Below are 19,140 nucleotides of genomic sequence, written 5' to 3'. Positions count from 1 at the left end.
CCCTGGCCTCACTCAGTGGGTTAAGGATCTAGTGTGGCTGTGGCATAGGCCGGCAGCTCCCGCTCCAATTTGATTCCTAGCCTGGGAACTTGCATATGCCACAGGTGCAGCCCTAAAAAGACCAAAAAAAAAAAAAAAAAAAAAAAAGGGAAAAGCAAAAAAAACCGGCACCCTTATAAAAAAAATTGTAAAAAATTTACAGCATATATGGAGTTCCCTGTTGGCCTAGTGGTTAAGGATTTGGCATTGTCACTACTGTGCTTTGGGTTCAATCCCTGGCCTAGGAACCTCTGCATGCTGTGGGCACAGCCAAAGGAAAAAAAAAGTTTACAACATATAAAGTAGACTTGAATATGCTTAAAAATAAATATTGTTTCTAGAGTGGAAGAATGCATATGGTATGGCCGGTGGAATGATAGCTTTTGAAGATGTCCAGCCTCTAATATCAGGAACCTACAGATTTGTTATTTCACGCAGCAGAAATGGATTTTAAAGATTTGATTAACAGGAGTTCCTATTGTACCGCAGCAGAAACAAATCCAACTAGGAACCACGGGGTTGCGTGTTCGATCCCTGGCTTCGCTCAGGGGTTTGGGATCCAGTGTTGCGGTGAGCTGTAGTGCAGGTCAGAGATGTGGCTTGGATCTGGCGTTGCTGTGGATATGCCATAGGCCAGCAGCTGTAGCTCCTATTTGACACCTAGCCTGAGAACCTCCATGGGTGTGGCCATAAAAAGCAAAAAAAAAAAAAAAAAAAAAAAAGTGACTTAACGGCACATACTTTGAGATAAGAGGATTATCCGAGTTGGCTCAATCTAATCACGTGAATCCTTAAAAGTGGAGACCCTTCCCAACTTCAATCACAGAGGAGGACATGAAGATGGGAAAAAAGTCTGAGTGATGTCACATTGCTGGCTTTGAAGAGGGAGACCTGTATCAGACTTCTAAGTGCCAGAACTGCAAGAAAATACGTTCGTTTTGATTAAACCATCAAGTTTGTTACAGCAGCTGAACAGCAGGCGTTTTGCTGGATTCACTCCCTCGATTCTTTTCGGTTTCAGCTCACAGGTCACCTCCTTAGAGAAGTCATCCTGTGGAAAATGGTATCCTCACCACTTTGAGCCTCCTGCCTCTGCTTTAGCTTTCTTCATCACTCTTATTAATATCTGACACATCACACCACATCATATCACTGGACCGCAGTGAGTCAGAGCGAGAAGAGTGAGCCACAGAGATGGATACCAAGGGCGGTAATTTACTAGGGACTCGGATTTGATTTTGAACGTGAACTGAGATATGGAAGATTGAGAACTAAACTGAGATATGATCCGATGAACATGTTAGAAGGAGCACTCTTCGAAGGTCAAACACAGACTGCAGGAGACAAGAATGAATCAGGGAAACTTGTTTGGTGACTCCTGCTATGGTTCAGAGAGAGTTGAGAGTGTCTCGGACTAACTGGTCTGGTAGAGAAGGCTTAAAGGGTTGAATGTGGAATACATGTTGGACAGCTTTGCCAGTATTTGGATGTGGAACATGAGAGAGAAGTGTTCAAAGTAACTATGGGGTCGGCTAAGATGGGGACGTAGAAAGACCCCACACTCACCTCCTCTCACAAGCGCACCAGAACCCTTACTCTCTGTAGAGCAGCCATCAATGAAAAAGACCAGAACCTACCAGAAGAGATCTTCTACAACTGGAGACGTAAAGAAGGAACCGCAATGAGACATGGAGAAGTGGTGGACTCATGATGTGGTCAAGCCCCTGCACCCAGGTGGGTGACCCATAAACTGGAGAGGGGTGATATTGCAGAGTTTCTCCAAGAAGTGAGAGTCCTGAGCCCCACATCAGCCACCCCCCTGCATCAGGAAGATGAGTTCCCAGTGCATTTGGCTTTGAAGGCCAGTGAGGCTTCATTTGGGGAGTCCAAAAGGACCGGGGGAAATAGAGATTTTCCTTTCTTTTTTTTTGGCCATGGCATGCAGCAGCTTGATGTGGGATCTCAGTGCCCAGACCAGGGATTGAGCCTAGGCTGCAGTGGTGAAAGCACTGAATCCTAACCAGTAGACCACTCGGGAGCTCCCAAGATTGTGCTCTTACTTATTTATTTTTTTGGCTGTGGCACTCGGAAGTTCCCAGGCCTGGGATCAGACCCAGGCCAGAGCAGTGGCCACACTGAATCCTTCACTATTAGGTCACTAGGGAACGCTCTTCAGGACTTCCCTCTCCAAGAGCACACACAAAATCCCCCACACACCAGGACCCAGGGCAAAAGCAGTGATTTGATAGAAACCTGGGCCGGACCTACCTGCTGACCTTGGAGATTCTCCTGGAGATGTTGGCGGAGGGGTTGTGGCTCACCCTGGGGATGTAGATACTGGTTGCAGCTATACTTGAGAGCTTTCTAGAGTGGTAGGAGGGTGCCTCCCTCTAGTTCATTACCACCAAAACCTGGCCCCACCCAATAACCTGCCAGTCCAGCACTTGGACACCTCTGGCCAAAAAACTCACTGGGCAGGGATCCAGCTCCACCCATCAGCAGATAGGCTGCCCAAAGACTTCCTGAGCTGGAGTTCCCGTTGCGGCTCAGTGGTTACACGCCTGACTAGGATAGGTGAAGATGCAGGTTTTGATTCCTGATCTTGCTCAGTGGATTCAGGATCCCGTGTTGCCGTGAGCTGCTGTGTAGGTCCCAGACATGACTCAGATCTGGCGTGGCTGTATCTCTAACCTGGGAACTTCATGTGCTGTGGGTGTGGCCCTAAAAAGCAAAAGGCAAAAAAAAAAAAAAAAAAAAAAAAGCTTCCTGAGGTCACACCTGTTTCTAGACACGTAGACATGGCCCTGCTTACCAAAGGCCAAGACCCAGCTCCACCCACCAGTGGGCAGGCACCAGCCCTGTACTCCAGGAAGCCTGTACTAGCCTCTGGACCAACCTGGCCCATCAGGGGGCAGACACTGGATGCAAGAAAAACTGTAATAGGAGTTCCCGTCGTGGTGCAGCAGAAATGAATCCAACTAGGAACCATGAGGTTGCAGGTTCAATCCCTGGCCTTGCTCAGTGGGTCAGGGATCTGGCGTTGCCATGAGCTGTTGTGTAGGTCGCAGATGGGCTTGGATCTGATGTTGCTATAGCTGTGGTGTAGGCCAACAGCTGTAGCTTTGATTTGACCCCTAGCCTGGGAACTTCCATATGCCATAGACACAGCCCTAAAAAGAAAAAAAAAAAAAAGAAAAGAAAAGAAAAGAAAAAGAAAAACCACAATAATAGGGACTTTAGAGCCAGCCTGTGCATAGCTGGCCAGATCCTGCCCTGGAACCAGCTGGGCCCCAGCCCTGACTTCTAGCAGGCCCATGCCACCTTCAGGACACCCCAGGCCTCACATTCCAACTGTGTCAAGAGCCAGCTCCCCTGCCCCAGCAAGGGTGACCTGAGCTCTGGGATCCTTGGGCTCTGTGCCAGACTCTAGGACCTGGCTCCGTCTGCCCTAATTCCAGAATCTGGTTTCACCAACCAGTGGGTAGGCAACAGTCCTGGAGTCTTCTGGACTCTGACTCTGCCCACCAGTGAGCCAGGACTAGTCCTGGAGACCCTGGGGCTCTGCAGTCAGCCGCCTCATGACTACACCCCACTAACCAGCAGCCGGTCACCTCCACACAACGTAGGGCCTGGCAGCTGACCAGACTAGAGGCCAACCAAGCTTACCAGACTGCCCACATAACCTGCCACAACAAAAGGGCCCACACAGCCCTCGTAGGGGGGAACCCCTAGAGCACATGGCTTGGGTGCCTAGGAGGAGTGTGCTGCCTGGATGCATCGGAGGTCCTCTACAGAAGGCCACTTCCCCAAGGTTGGGGAACATAACTGACCTGCCAGATACGTGCAGATACAAATGGCAACTTCAATAAAATGAGGTGGCAGGGGAACATGTTCCCGATGAAGGAGCAAGATAAATCCCCCAAAGAAGACCCAAGTGATGGGGAAATAGGCGGTCAACCCAAGAAAGAGTGCAGTGTAATGATCAGGACTTAGGAGAATCGATGCACAGACATAAATTGTAGCAATTTTTTTTTTTGATCTGTCTCCTAAAGCAAAGGAAATACATGCAAAAATAAATAAATGGAATCTAATTATAGTTAAATGCTTTTGCACAGCAAAGGAAACCATTGACCAATGACAAGACAACCTACTGAATGAGAGAAAATATTTATGAATGATATGATTGATAAGAGTAATATCCAACATACATACAACTCAGCAGAAAAAAACCCCAAATAACCAGGGGTTCCCATTGTGGTGAAGAGGGAATGAATCCAACTAGAATCCATGAGGATGCGGGTTTGATCCCTGGCCTCACTCAGTGGGTTGGGGATCCAGCATTGCTGTGAACTGTGGTGTAGGTCGCAGGTGCAGCTTGGATCAGGCATTGCTGTGACTATGGCACAGGCAGGCAGCTGTAGCTCTGATTCAGTCCCTGGCCTGGGAACTTCCATATGCTGTGGGTGCAGCCCTAAAAAGCAAAAAACAAAAACAAATAATCCAGATTGAAAAATGAGCAGAAGACCTGAATAGATATTTTTCCAAAGAGGACATGCAGATAGTAAACAGTGCATAAAAAGATGCTCAACATTGCTAAGCATCAGGTAAATGCGAATCAAAACTGCAATGAGAAAGCATCTCACAGATAACATGAAGGGCTGTCAGAATGATTACCATCAAACAGAACAAATACCAAATGTTGGCAAGGATGTGGAGAAAAGGGAACCCTTGTATGCTGCTGATAGGAATGTAAATTGGTGTAGTCACTGTGGGAAACAGTATGGAGATTTCTCAAAAAAACAAAACAAAACAAAACAAAAAACAACCAACTGCCATATGACCTAGAAATTCCACTCCTGGATATTTATCCAAAGAAAATGAATACACTAATTTGAAAAGATACATACAACCCAATGTTCATAGCAGCATTATTTACATTTGCCAAGATATGGAAACAGCCTGTGTCCATCAACTTATGAATGGATAAAGAACCATGTGGTGTGTATATATATGCAATGGAATACTACTCAGTCATAAAAAAGGAGTGAAATGTTGTCATTTGCAGCAACATGGATGTACTTGGAGGATGTTATACTAAGTGAAATAAATGAGACAGAGAAAGTCAAATACTGTATGATTTCACATATATGTGGAATCTAAAAATTACAACCATGTAGTGAGTATAACGAAAAGAAGCAGACTCATAGATAGAAAAATATAGTAGTTGCCTTTGGGGAGAGGGAGGGGAAGCAAGATAGGGATATAAGGTTAAGAGGTACAAACTATTATATATAAAATAAACTGCAAGGATATATTGTACAACACAGAAAATATAGCCAATGTCTTATTTTATTTTATTTTATTATTACTCAAATGAATTTGTCACATCTGTAGTTGTATAATGAACATAACAATCTGATTTCACAGGATTTCCATCCCATAGCCCAAGCACATCCCCCCACCCCCCAAACCGTCTCCTCCGGAGACCATTAGTTTTTCAATGTCTGTTGAGTCAGCATCTCTTCTGCAAAGAAGTTCAGTCTGTCTTTTTTTCAGTTTCCACATGTATAGCCAATGTTTTATAACTAAAAATCGTGACTCAGACTAGAGGTCAAATTGGAGCTGCAGGTGCTAGCCTACGCCACAGCCCCAGCAAGGCCAGGTACTTAACCCACCGAGGGAGGCCAGGGATCAAACCCCCATCCTCATGGATACTGGTCAGGTTCATTATCACAGAGCCACAAAGAAAACTGGCAATCTCCCCACTGTGGATAGTCCACTTAGTTACATAACGTATCTTGTGTCCAACACTTTCCCAAAGTATTTATTGCCTAAGAACATGCTGACAAGAGCCTTTCTTTCAAACCACTTAGCCTGTGTTAACGGCAAAACTGCAAAAGTCACATCAGTGGATTGTGAAATTTCTCAGTCCTCTTCACACCTTGAGCTTGCTCTGCTTATACATCAAACAAGCTTGCTTAATCATCTGTTACTTTAACACACAGACTCCCATCAGAATGCCTACATAGGCGTTCCCATCGTGGCTCAGCGGTATCGAACCCAACCAGTATCTGTGAGGATGTGGGTTTGATCCCTGGCCTCGCTCAGTAGGTTAAGGGACCTATAAGTTATGTGATACTGTACATCAAGTAGACTTCAATTTTTACTAAAAAGGCAAAAAAAAAAAAAAACTCTATTAGTTATGGCTTGAGCTGGCAGTAGTGGTGCCTTATGAGAATAAGGACAAGGGACAGAGCAGCTTTTTTAGGGGTGGGTCAAGAAGTTAGGCTTAGATATGGTAACTTTGAGAAATGTATTGGGCACTCAACTGGAGATGTCAGCAAGCCATTGGCTGCATGAATCTGGGGTTTAGGAGAGGGGTTATCAAGTGATACAGATTTTCAAGTAATCAGCATTTATATGGGACAGGATGGGCCATCTAGGGGAATAATTGTAGATAGAGGTGAGCATTAAGTCCTGAAGCTTGCCAGCATTTAAGATCAGGAGAAGAGGAAGATCCAGGGAATGTGACTGAGAAGGAGCCTTGTACAATAGGGGGAAACCCAGCAGTGTCTTGGAAGCCAGAAGAAAACTGTTTTTCAAGAAAATAGTGGTGATGAACACTGTCAGATACTGCAGTGAGATTGAAAAGGAGGTGGACTGAGAATTGACCCCTGGATTTGGCTCATCAGGATCAACAGTGGCCTTTGATCGTGTTCTTTTATTGCTGTTGGGATGAAGGGCATATTGAGATGGGAAAAACAGAGTAATAGACCTCATCTTTTCTTTTATGACTCCTGGGTTTTGTGTCGTACTAAGAAAGGCCTTTCCTACTCTGAAGTTATATGGGAATTCCCTCAGGGCTTTTTCTAGAACTTTTATGGCTTTGTTTTTTACGTTTAAATCCTTGGCCCCACTTTGGAAGGTATCCTGGGGTGAAGTATGAGTTATCCTTGGGTGAGCCGTCCTTTTTCTTAGTTGGCTACTCAGGAGCCCCAACATTATTTATTTTTTACTTTGTCTTTTCTCCACTGATTAGAGTGTGTTTGTGGTTGTAGGAGGTAACGTTGGTGGGTCGGGTATAATCACGTCCAGTCCCACTGTTTTATCCCTTCCCCTCAAGCCAGTAACACCCCACAGTACCAGACCTGGGAGAAGAAGTTTTGTAGCTGAGAAGGGTTCTAGCCCTCTAAAGATGCTTGTGGTTCTCAATGAGGGCATTTGTGCGTGTGTGTGTGTGTGTGTGTGTGTCTTAGGGCTGCACCCACAGTATATGGGAGTTCCCAGGCCAGGGGTCGAGTTGGAACTATAGCTGCTGGCCTACACCACCCTCATGGCAACATTGGATCCTTAACCCACTGAGCGAGGCCAGGGATCAAACCCACATCTTCACGGATACTGGCTGGGTTCGATACCACTGAGCCACGATGGGAACGCCTATGTAGGCATTCTGATGGGAGTCTGTGTGTTAAAGTAACAGATGATTAAGCAAGCTTGTTTGATGTATAAGCAGAGCAAGCTCAAGGTGTGAAGAGGACTGAGAAATTTCACAATCCACTGATGTGACTTTTGCAGTTTTGCCGTTAACACAGGCTAAGTGGTTTGAAAGAAAGGCTCTTGTCAGCATGTTCTTAGGCAATAAATACTTTGGGAAAGTGTTGGACACAAGATATGTTATGTAACTAAGTGGACTATCCACAGTGGGGAGATTGCCAGTTTTCTTTGTGGCTCTGCGATAACGAACCTGACCAGCATCCATGAGGATGGGGGTTTGATCCCTGGCCTCCCTCGGTGGGTTAAGTACCTGGCCTTGCTGGGGCTGTGGTGTAGGCCAGTACCTGCAGCTCCGATTTGACCTCTAGCCTGGGAATGTCCATATGCCGTGGGTGTGGCCCTAAAAAAACCCAAAAAACAAAGTGGAGAGATCTTTTTTTTTAAGCTTTATTTTTCTATGTTTACATAGCTTAGGTATGAATGTAATGCTTTCAGTTAGAAAGTCTCTTTATTTTGGTAATTGAACAAGAAGTGCCTCTATTTTGGAAGCTTTTTGTGGATTATTTGACATTTGACAAAATATGTAATTATTTCTCTGATCAAGTTGTATCAGTAATTTGAAAATGAGATGGGGGAAAGGCTCTTTGTTCCTTAAAGTTGGTTAGTCTTTAAAGAAAATTAAATGCAACATTTTTGCTGGACTGACGTTTTCTTTGAGGCATAAAAATGTGTGCTATAATGACCAGTAAATATAAAATAAGTTAACTGGGGTTAACTATGCACAACAGTATACCTGGCCATGTTCAGTAGTATAGCCCCAATCCTAGCTAAAGGTAATGATGAGTAACACATGTTTTACCTGTAAATTTCCAGATTTCAACTATGTGAATGTAAAGGATTGAAGTATCAGCTTGTTAGCTATAAGCTACTCTGAATCTAGTTTTCAGTGATCGGAAACAATGGGAGTTTGTCATCTAATAGGGGACTTATATACAGAATCCGCCAAGGATACATATATGTGTCCGATATTTGCTTCTGATCCATGGCTTGCCTTTTTATTTTCATGGCTGTGTCTTTTATTTTGATAAATGCAATTTATTAATTTTTACTATTTTTTTTTTTTTTTTTTTTTTTACTTTGTGGCCCATGGTTGGTGGGTTGGTTGGTTTTGCTTAAGTAATCATGGCCTATTCCACAGCTGCAGAGTTTCTTTTATTTATTTTTATTTATCATTTTTTCTTTTTTGAGATTGTGGGTTCGATCCCTGGCCTCGCTCAGTGGGTTAAGGATCCGGCGTTGCTGTGAGCTGTGGTGTAGGTCACAGACTCTGCTCGGATCCTGCATTGTTGAGGCTGTGGCATAGGCTGGCGGTTTCAGTTCTGATTGGACCCCTAGCCTGGGAACCTCCATATGCCTCAGGTATGGCCCTAAAAAGACAAAAGCCAAAAAGAAAAAATAAATAAATAACTTGATCTCAACAAAAATCCTACTGGAATTTTGGATGGAATTGCCCTGAATCTGTGGTTCAGTATGGAGAAAACTTACATCTTAATAACACTGAGTGTTTCATTCCATAAATGTGGTGTTTCTCTCTGTTTGTTTAGATAGTCTTTAGTTTCTCCCATCAAGTTCTACAAGTTTCTTTGATAGCTTTCAGTTCATAGATTTTGCACGTATGTTGTGAAATTTCTTCCTGGGTAATGTTTTTAGATGCTAAGGTAAATGAAATTTTAAGCTATTTTTTCTAGTTGTTCAATGTTAGTATATAAACATACATAGACTTTTGTCTTTCGATCCTATATCTTTTGATTTTGCTACATTCATTTTTTCAACTCTAGTAGGGTCTTTTGGTAATTTGCTTAGAATTGTCTATACATACAATCATATTGCCTGTTAATAAAGACAGTTTTACTGCTTCCTTTAATTTCTTGCCTTAATGCACTGGCTAGAACCTCCAGTTCGCTGTTGAATGGACGTGGTGAGAGCAGACATCCTTGCCTTATTCCTGATCTCAGGAGGGAACAGTTCAGTTGTCTCTATTACCTATGAAGTTAATCATAGGATTATTTTGTTGACACCCTTTATTAGACTAATTTTCTTTCTATTCTTTTTTTCTCAGAGTTTTTATAGTGAATGGATTTTTGAATTTTATCTATAGTTTTTCTGCATTTATTAGGGTGATCATGTAATTTTTTCCTTTCTTGTCTGTTAAGGTAATTATTGATTTTTAAATTGAGACAAAATTCACATACTAAAAAATTCAGTGTAAAATTCAGTGGTGCAGAGTCCCAAAGTTTTAATCAATATTTAATATTGATTAAATATTTAAAGTTGTATTTAATATTAATTAAATCAGTGTTACATTTTCTTGGATAAACCTACTTGCAGATGATGTATCATCCTTTTCTTTCTTTTTTTCTTTAGAGCTGCATGTGTGGCATATGTAAATTCCCAGGCCAGGGGCTGAATTGGAGCTGCAGCTGCTGGCCTACGCCACAGCCATGGTAATGCCAAATCCTTAACCCACTGCCAAGGCCAGCGATCGAACCCAAGTCCTCATGGATGCTAGTTGGCTTTTTACCACTGAGCAACAACGGAAACTCCTTATATTGTTAGATTTGATTGCTGATATTTCGTTAAGGATTTTTACATCTATTTAATGAGAGATGCTGGTCTGTAGTTTTCTTTTCCTCTAATGATTTCGTTTTGGTATCTGGGTAATGCTGGCCTCAAAAAAAAGTTCTCTCCTCTAATTTCTGAAAGAATTTGTGTACGACTGTTTGTAGTTTTCCCTTTAATGTCTGATAACCAGTCTAGCCATCTAGGTTTACAGTTTTTGGTGTGGGAGAGTTTTCCAGTCTAAATTTATTAACCTCTTTAGTAAATGTAGATTTTCTATTTCTTCTTGTGTCTATTTGTTAGCTTGTCCTTCAAAAAAATTTGCCACCTTTTAAATCAAAGTTGTTGAATTTATTAGCAAAGAGTTGTTAATAATATTCTTTCTTTTTATCTTATTTGGCCTCCCTGTGGCATATGGAGCTCCCAGGGCAGGGATGGGATCTGAGCCACAGTTGCAACCTAAGCCACAGCTTTGGCAACACTGGATCCTTAACCCACTGTGCCAGGCTGGGGATTGAACCTGCATCCCGGTACACCCAAGACACCAATGTTTCTGTTGCGCCACAGCGGGAACTCCCATAATATTTTCTTATTGTCCTTTTAATCCCTGTAGGAGCTATTGAAGTGTCCTCTCTGCAATACTGATAATGACAGTTGATAGTTTGCAAACTGGCTTCTGTACGCGGGTGGCAATGAGAGACTGAAGTAAGAGGCAGACCACTCCAGACTGGTAAGTGGTGGTTTTACTTATTCATTTTTATCATTTGTTTTTTTTTTCTTTCCAACTTTCCTGAGATATAATTACATGCAGGACTCTATAAGTTTATGGTGTACAGCCGTAACGATTTGACTGACATCCAGCATGCAGTGATTACCACAGTACATTTAGTGAACATGCGTCATCTCATAGAGATGCAAAATTTAAAGAAAAAAAACCTTTTTTCGTGGGCTGAGAACTCTTAGGAGTTACCCTCTTAACAACTTCCGTGGATAACATGAAGCGGTATTAATGACATTGAACATTCCCTCCCTAGTAACCGTGTCATAAAACTGGAGGTTTGTACCCTTTGACTGCTCTCCTTTATTCCCCCTTCCCTCCGCCCCCTGCCTCTGGTAACCACAAATCTCATCTCTTTTTCTATGGGTTTATTTGTTTGTTTTTAAAGTATAATGGATCTACAGGACTGTGTTAGGTTCTGGTGTGAGAACGTAATGATTGGATATTTCTGTATATAACAAAATGTTGACAACTCTAAGTCTGGTTACCATCTGCCACCATACAAAGATATTATATTACTATTTACTGCATTTCCCACACTAAACATTTAATCCCTGTGATTTATTGATTTTGTAACTGGAAGTTTGGACTATTTCACTCATCCCTCTACCCTTCTCCCCTTCGACAACTACCTGCTTTTATGCTCTATGTCTATGACTCTGTTCCTGTTTTGTTATGTTTGCTCATTTGTTTGGTTTTTAAGATTCTACGTATAAGTGAAATCATATATTTGTCTTTCTCTGTCTGACTTATACACTTAGCATAACATCCTTTAGGTCCATCTATATTGTTATTCCTTTTAAAGACTGAGTAATATTCCATTGTGTATGTATGCATGTGTATGTATACACACATACATACAATCAGTAGACACTTGGGTTGCTTCCCTATCTTCCCTATTCTTTTTAAAGACAGAGTAGTATTCCATTGTGTGTGTGCGTGCGTGCACGTGCATGTATGTGTATACACACACACACGAGTGGGCACTTAGGTTGCTTCCCTATCTTGGCTATTGTGAGTAATGCTACAGTGAACCATAGGGGTGCATATATCTTTTCTAAGTAGTGTTTTTTGTTTTCTTTGGGTAAATACCCAGAAGTGGAATTGCTAGATCGTATGGTCGTTAGTTTTTTAATTTTTTTGTGGAATTTCCTTACTGTTTTCCACAGTGGCTGTACCAAATTACATTCCCTCATAGGTGATGGTTTTAATAAGCAAGGGAACTTATTTACAAGACTTGTCCTTAGCGACCTCAGGGTGAGTAGATCTCCCCCTGCTCACCAGAATGGTAAACATGTATCTATAGGCTGTAGCTGGGTGTATTGCCATAGTCGTGGTCAGTGGTCTCAGCGGCACCTTCCTTACTCAGCGCTGTGTCCTTGGAAAGTTCCCATTGTGAGAAAGGAGGCAAAGTGTATTCCAGACACAGAGGAGGGGCAAGGAGCCTCTGCTTGCCTGGGTCCAGCTCACAGGTCAACCAGCAGTCTCATCCTCTGGGTGACCTCCTCCAAACCTCCACCCCTCGTGACCGGCTCTTCCAGTCTTGCCCGCAGCCCTCTTCCTCAGAGTGCCCTGAGCACCCCGCAGGGGGTGTCATTAGCATGGAGGGGGTTCACGTGGGAGCCGTCGGGCTGTGTTGTAGGCACATGCCACAGCAACAGTACAGACATACGCAAGAGAAAACACAGCTTAAGACACTGATTCCCAAAGGAAATCGTTTTTTCCACTAAGCCCCCGGATCTGCACCACTGATTTACTCAGTCCCCTGCACTGGTGGTCAGATCCCTCAGGGAATGTGTTTGTGTCCTCAGGCGATTTAATAGAGATGACACATCAGCAGACGCATCGGGTGTGAACATACAACATTCTGTGTGGACAGTGGCATAGGTGCCCCCTGTTGAGGCAGTGGTAAAGTCAAGGCCATCCTATTTTGGAGGACACTTTTCTCATCAGAGACATTTCAGTGTTTGGCATGGACAGACTTTCCTGGCTATCATATAAGGCTTGCTGGGTGCGTTGAGCAAAGGCTTCTGTGGGTGCTATATCGTCACCCCGGCCAATGGAGGGGATAAAGACAGCAGCCAGGTGGGTAGTCCCAGTGGAAGACAGAACATACCCACCTGGCCTTGCAGAGAAGGAGGCTGGCAGCTTGAGGATCTCGACCTGGTTGTGTATCTCTCCCATACCTGTGGCTGAGGGGAGGCAGCGCTGTCGGGCGTGGGGAGATGGGCGAGAGGGCGGGATATGCCAGACCAGAACCCTCACCTTTTCTTTCTTACGTGTATGTTCCATTTCAGGCATAGCTTACAGCAGGACAGTAGGATCCCAATGGAGATTAAGTAATTACTGCTCATCCAAGGGTACGAAGTAACTCACCCATCCTGGTGGCATCTCATTAAACATGACAGTGGATAATGCCTTTCCCAGATGTGATGGGGTTTGGTGTTCTCAGCAGCACAGCATGTTGATTTATGGTGAGAGTCAGGGCATTGCCTTTTTCCAGGGACTTCCATACTTTATAATGTTGAGTGTCTTGGCAGGGTCCCCCCTTCCAGCATGTGGGGCAACAAGTCATACTGGTTGAATCATTCAAATGTATTAAAACTTGGGGCAGTACTTTAGTCTTACCTGGCCGAGGTGGTTTTCCCTGTTAGTGATTCAGTCTACTGCTTTAATATTCCATTTTTCCAGAGTTCCCATTGTGGCTCAGCGGTAATGAACCTGACTAGTATCCATGAGGACAGGGGTTCGATCCCTGGCCTCACTCAGTGGGTTGGGGATCTGGCATTGCCGTGAGCCGTGGTGTAGGTCACAGACGTGGCTTGGATCTGGTGTTGCTGTGGCTGAGGTGTAAGCCAGCAGCTGTAGTAGCTCTGATTTGACCCCTAGCCTGGGAACTTCCATATGCTGTGGGTGCAGCCCTAAAAAGACCAAAAAAAAGAAAAAATCTATTTTTTCTTTTTACCAACCCTGCTGCTCATAGGATCTAGGGGAGGAGATGGAACTTCCATTCACTGTCATGTTCTTTTGCCCAGTCTTGTATATCATGACCTTTGAAATGTGACCCCCAGTTGCTGTCTGACCACTGTTCCAGGGGAGAGCTAAGCTTCCCAAACCGCAGATCCCTACAAAGGCTTGTACCTCTTTTATATTCTTATCAATCGCAACTTCTGGGACCATTTGTCGCTTTACCTGACCAAAAAAACTCCCCCAAACTTTGTGGCCACTGCTCGGGCCTTGAATTTTCTGAGGGTTCACCACCCATCCTCTTCCTCACGGGTGTTGCAGCAGAGTCAGGACTTCACAGGTTAGCCTTATGTCATCAGTGTAATGGGTCCATTTTACTGGTGTGGGGAAGAACAGGGATGAGTCTTGGGCTGCCCTCCCGTGACAGGTTGTGGGGCTGTGCGGGTGGCCTTGGGGAAGCACTGGACATAGTTCGTTCCTGTCCCTCTGCATGAAGGCAAACTGATCTTAGGTGTCAGACACCTGGGCTTGTCGGAGTCTTCCCCATGAATCTCCGTGAAGGTGAACCACTTTCGGAGGAATATTTTTGCAAAAGCATCCGAGTAAAATAGTAACTGTCTAAATGACAAAAGAATTTATATTTCCATTATAGCTGGTGTACAGTGTTGCGTCAGTTGTCTACTGTACAGCAAGGGACCCCGTCACACATACATACATACATTCTTTTTCTCACATTATCACGCTCCATCATAAGGGACTAGATAGAGTTCCCAGTGCTACACGGCAGGATCGCATGGCTTATCCATTCCAAAGGCAATAGTTTGCCTCTCTTAACCCCACATTCCCAGGCCATCCCACTCCCTCCCTCTCCCCCAGGCAACCACAAGTCTGTTCTCCAAGTCCATGATTTTCTTTTCTGTAGAAAGGTTCATTTGTGCTGTATATGAGATTCCAGATATAAGTGATATCATATGGTATTTGTCTTTCTCTTTCTGACTTATTTCACTTAGTATGAGAGTCTCTAGTTCCCTCCATGTTGCTGTAAATGGCATTATTTTGTTCTTTTTATGGCTGAGTAGTATTCCATTGTGTTTATATATCCCTATCCCATCTTCTCAATATATTCATCTGTCGATGGACGTTTAGGTTGTTTCCAGGCCTTGGCTGTTGTGAATACTGCTGCAATGAACATGTTGGGTGTGTCTTTTTCAAGGAGAGCTTTGTACGGATATATGCCCAAGAGTGGGATTGCTGGGGCATATGGTAGTTCTATGAATAGATTTCTAAGGTACCGCCATACTGTTCTCCATAGTGGTTGTACCAGCTTACATTCCCACCAGCAGTGCAGGAGGGTTCCCTTTTCTCCACACCCCTCCAGCATTTGTTATTTGTGGACTTTTTAATGATGGCCATTCTGACTGCTGTGAAGTGGTACCTCATGGTAGTTTTGATTTGCATTTCTCTAATAATCAGGGATGTTGAGCATTTTTTCATGTGCTTGTTGGCCATCTGTATATCTTTTTGGAGAAATGTCTATTCAGGTCTTTTGCACATTTTTCCATTTGGTTGTAGGCTTTTTTGCTGTTGTATCAGTTGTTTGTATATTTTAGAGATTAAGCCCTTGTCAGTTGCATCATTTGAAACTATTTTCTCCCATTCTGTAAGTTGTCTTTTTTTGTTTTTTTATGGTTTCCTTTGCTGTGCAAAAGCTTTTCAGTTTGATTAGGTCCCATTGATTTATCTTTGCTTTTATTTCTGTTGCTTTGGGAGACTGACCTGAGAAAACATTTGTAAGGTTGATGTCAGAGAATGTTTTACCTCTGTTCTCCTCTAAGAGTTTGAAGGTGTCTTGTCGTATGTTTAAGTCTTTAAGCCAGGGTTCCCATCGTGGCGCAGTGGTTAAAGAATCCGACTAGGAACCATGAGGCTGCGGGTTCAGCTTTGCATGGCCTTGCTCAGTGGGTTGGGGATCCGGCGTTGCCATGAGCTGTGGTGTAGGTCACAGATGTGGCTGGGATCCCGCATTGCTGTGGCTCTGATGCAGGCCCGCATCTACAGCTCTGATTTGACCCCTAGCCTCCACGTGCTGAGGGAGCGGCCCTAGAAAAGGCAAAAAAACAAACAAACAAAAAATTAAGTCTTTAAGCTATTTTGAGTTTATTTTTGTGCATGGTGTGAGCATGTGTTCCAGTTTCATTGATTTATATGTGGCTGTCCAGTTTTCCCAGCACCACTTGCTGAAAAGACTGTATTTTTCCCATTTTATATTCTGCCTTCCTTGTTGTAGATTAATTGATCCTAGGTGTCTGGGTTTATTTCTGGGTTCTCTATTCTGTTCCATTGGTCTATATGTCTGTTTTGGTACCATTACCACACTGTCTTGATGACTGTGGCTTTGTAATATTGCCTGAAGTCTGGGAGAGTTATGCCTCCTGCTTCGTTTTTTGTTTTTTTTTTCCGTCTTTTTGCTATTTCTTTTGGCCGCTCCCGCGGCATATGGAGGTTCCCAGGCTAGGGGTTGAATCGGAGCTGTAGCCCCCGGCCTACGCCAGAGCCACAGCAACACAGGATCCGAGCCGCGTCTGCAACCTACACCACAGCTCACGGCAACGCCGGATCGTTAACCCACTGAGCAAGGGCAGGGACGGAACCCGCAACCTCATGGTTCCTAGTCGGATTCGTTAACCACTGCGCCACGACGGGAACTCCGTCCTGCTTGGTTTTTGTTCCTCAGGATTGCTTTGGCAATTCTGGGTTTTCTGTGGTTTCATATAAACTTTTGGATTGTTTGTTTTAATTCTATGAGAAATGTCATGGGTAATTTGTTTGGGATTTCATTGAATTTGTAGATTGCTTTGGGTAGTATGGCCATTTTTACAATATTAATTTTTCCAACCCAGGAGCATGGAATATCTTTCCATTTCTTTGAATCCTCTTTAATTTCCTTAATTAATGTTTTATGGTTCTCAGCATATAAGTCTTTCACCCCCTTATTCAGATTTATTCCCAGGTATTTAATATTGGGGGGTGGAATTTTAAAAGGTATTGTATTTTTGTATTCCTTTTCTAATACTTCATTGTTAGTATACAGAAATGCGACTAATTTCTGGAGTTCCCTTCATGGCACAGAGGTTAAGGAACCTGACTAGGATCCATGAGGATGTGGGTTCTATCCCTAGCCTCACTCAGTGGGTTAAGGATCCGGTGTTGCCCTGAGCTGTGATGTAGATCACAGACACTGCTCGGATCCTGCATTGATGTGGCTGTGGTGTAGGCTGGCGGCTATGGCTCTGATTCAACCCCTAGCCTGGGAACCTCCATATGCCGTGGGTGTGGCCCTAAAATAGCAAAAAAAGGAAAAAAAAAGAAAGAAAAAAAAGAAATGCAACTGATTTCTGAATGTTAATCTTGTATTGTGCTACTTTGCTGAATTTGTTGATCAGTTTGAGTAGTTTTTGGGTTGAGTCCTTAGAGTTTTCTGTATATAGTATCATGTCATCTGCATACAGTGACAATTTTACCTCTTCTCTTCCAATTTGGATACCTTTTATTTCTTTTGTTTATCTGATTGCTGTGGCTAGGACTTGCAACACTGTGTTGAATAAAAGCTGTGAGAGTGAGCATCCGTGTCTTGTTCCAGATTTTAGTGGGAAGGCTTTTGGCTTTTTACCGTTGAGTATTATATTTGCTGTGGGTTTGTCATAAATGAATTTTATTATGTTAAGGTGTGTTCCCTCTATACCCAATTTGGTAAGAGTTTTGATCATGAATGGATGTTGGACTTTGTCAAATGTTTTTTCTGCATTTATTGAGATAATCATGTATTTTTTGACTTTTCGTTTGTTAATGTGGTGTATGACATTGATTTATTTGCATATGTTGAACCATCCTTGTGAACCTGGGATGAATCCCACTTGGTCATGGTGTATGATCCTTTTTATATGTTGTCAGATTTTGGTTGGCTAAAATTTTGTTGAGAATTTTTGCGTCTATATTCACCAAAGATATATACTTTTTTGGTAGTATCTTTGTCTGATTTTGGTATTATGGTGATGGTGGCGTCATAGAATGGAAGTGTATCTTCTTCTTCAACCTTTTGGAAAAGTTTAAGGAGGATCGGTGTAAGTTCCTCTTTGTATGTTTGGTAGAATTCACCTGTGAAGCCATCTGGCCCTGGACTTTTATTTGTAGGGAGTGTTTTTATTACATATTCAATTTCATTTCTAGTGCTCGGTCTGTTCAGTTGATCTGTTTATTTCTTTGGTGGAATTTGCCCATGAAGCTATCTGCTCCTGGAGTTTTATTTGTAGGGAGTGTTTTTATTGCACATTCAATTTCATTTCTAGTGATCGGTCTGTTCAGTTGAACTATTTCTTCTTGGTTCAGTTTTGGTGGGCTGTTAAGTCTCTAGAAAGTTTCCCATTTCTTCTAGGTTGTCAAATTTGTTGGCATATAATTGTTCATAGTATTCTCTTAAAGTTTTTTTGTATTTCTTCAATATCCATTGTGATTTCTCCTTTTTCATTTATTTTCTTTCTTTCTTTTTTTTTGTCTTTTTGTCTTTTCAGGGCCACACCCACAGCACATGGAGGTTCCCAGGCTAGGGGCTGAATCAGAGCTATAGCCGCCAGTCTACACCACAGCCACAGCAATGCAGGATCTGAGCCATGTCTGTGACCTACACCACGGCTCAGGGCAATGCGGGATCCCTAACCCACTGAGTGAGCGAGGCCAGGGATCGAACCCACATCCTCAGGGATCCCAGTTGGGTTCATTAACCATTGAGCCACAACAGGAACTCCTTTTTCATTTCTTATTTTTCATTTGGGTTTTTTCTCTTTTTTTCTTGGTGAGTCTGGCCAGAGATTTGTCAATTTTGTTTACCTTTTCCAAGCCAGCTCTTGGTTTTATTGATTTTTTTCTGTTATTTTTTGAATCTCTATTTTACTGATTTCCTCTCTGATCTGTATGATTTTCTTCTTTCTGCTGACTTTAGGTTTTGTTTGTTCTTCTTTTTCTGACTCATTTAGGTGGTGGGTTAAGTTGTTAATTTGAGATTTTTCTTCTTTTTTGAGGAAGGCCTCTATGGCTATGAATTTCCCTTTAAACACTGCTTTTGTGGCATCCCATAGATTTTTGAATGGTTGTGTCTTTATTATCATTTGTCTCGAGGTATTTTTAAATTTCCTTCTTGATTTACTCACTGACCCATTGTTTTTTTAGCAGCATGTTGTTTAGTCTCC

General features: G+C 43.0%; 1 long non-coding RNA gene across 5 annotated transcripts in view; it reads left to right on the top strand.

The window, feature by feature from the left end:
• Positions 1-1,060: 1,060 nt before the first annotated feature.
• Positions 1,061-19,140, top strand: part of LOC146403179 (uncharacterized) — a 132,480-nt gene continuing 114,400 nt past the window's right edge. For 4 of the 5 annotated variants that reach the window (XR_014803223.1, XR_014803224.1, XR_014803221.1 and 1 more), the window contains exon 1: positions 10,766-10,882. This is a non-coding gene — a long non-coding RNA (uncharacterized LOC146403179). Of the gene's footprint in view, positions 1,774-10,765; positions 10,883-19,140 lie in introns of those variants that run through there. The other variant, XR_014803222.1, reaches the window with a different exon arrangement.

The sequence above is a fragment of the Sus scrofa genome, chromosome 5 (genome assembly GCF_054392235.1).
Source record: "Sus scrofa isolate SSC_HxYL_T2T_F1_AM1 chromosome 5, Sscrofa_HxYL_maternal_Yorkshire_Landrace_v2.0, whole genome shotgun sequence".
Taxonomy (NCBI): domain Eukaryota; kingdom Metazoa; phylum Chordata; class Mammalia; order Artiodactyla; family Suidae; genus Sus; species Sus scrofa.
This window is presented reverse-complemented; position numbering and strand designations above follow the sequence as displayed.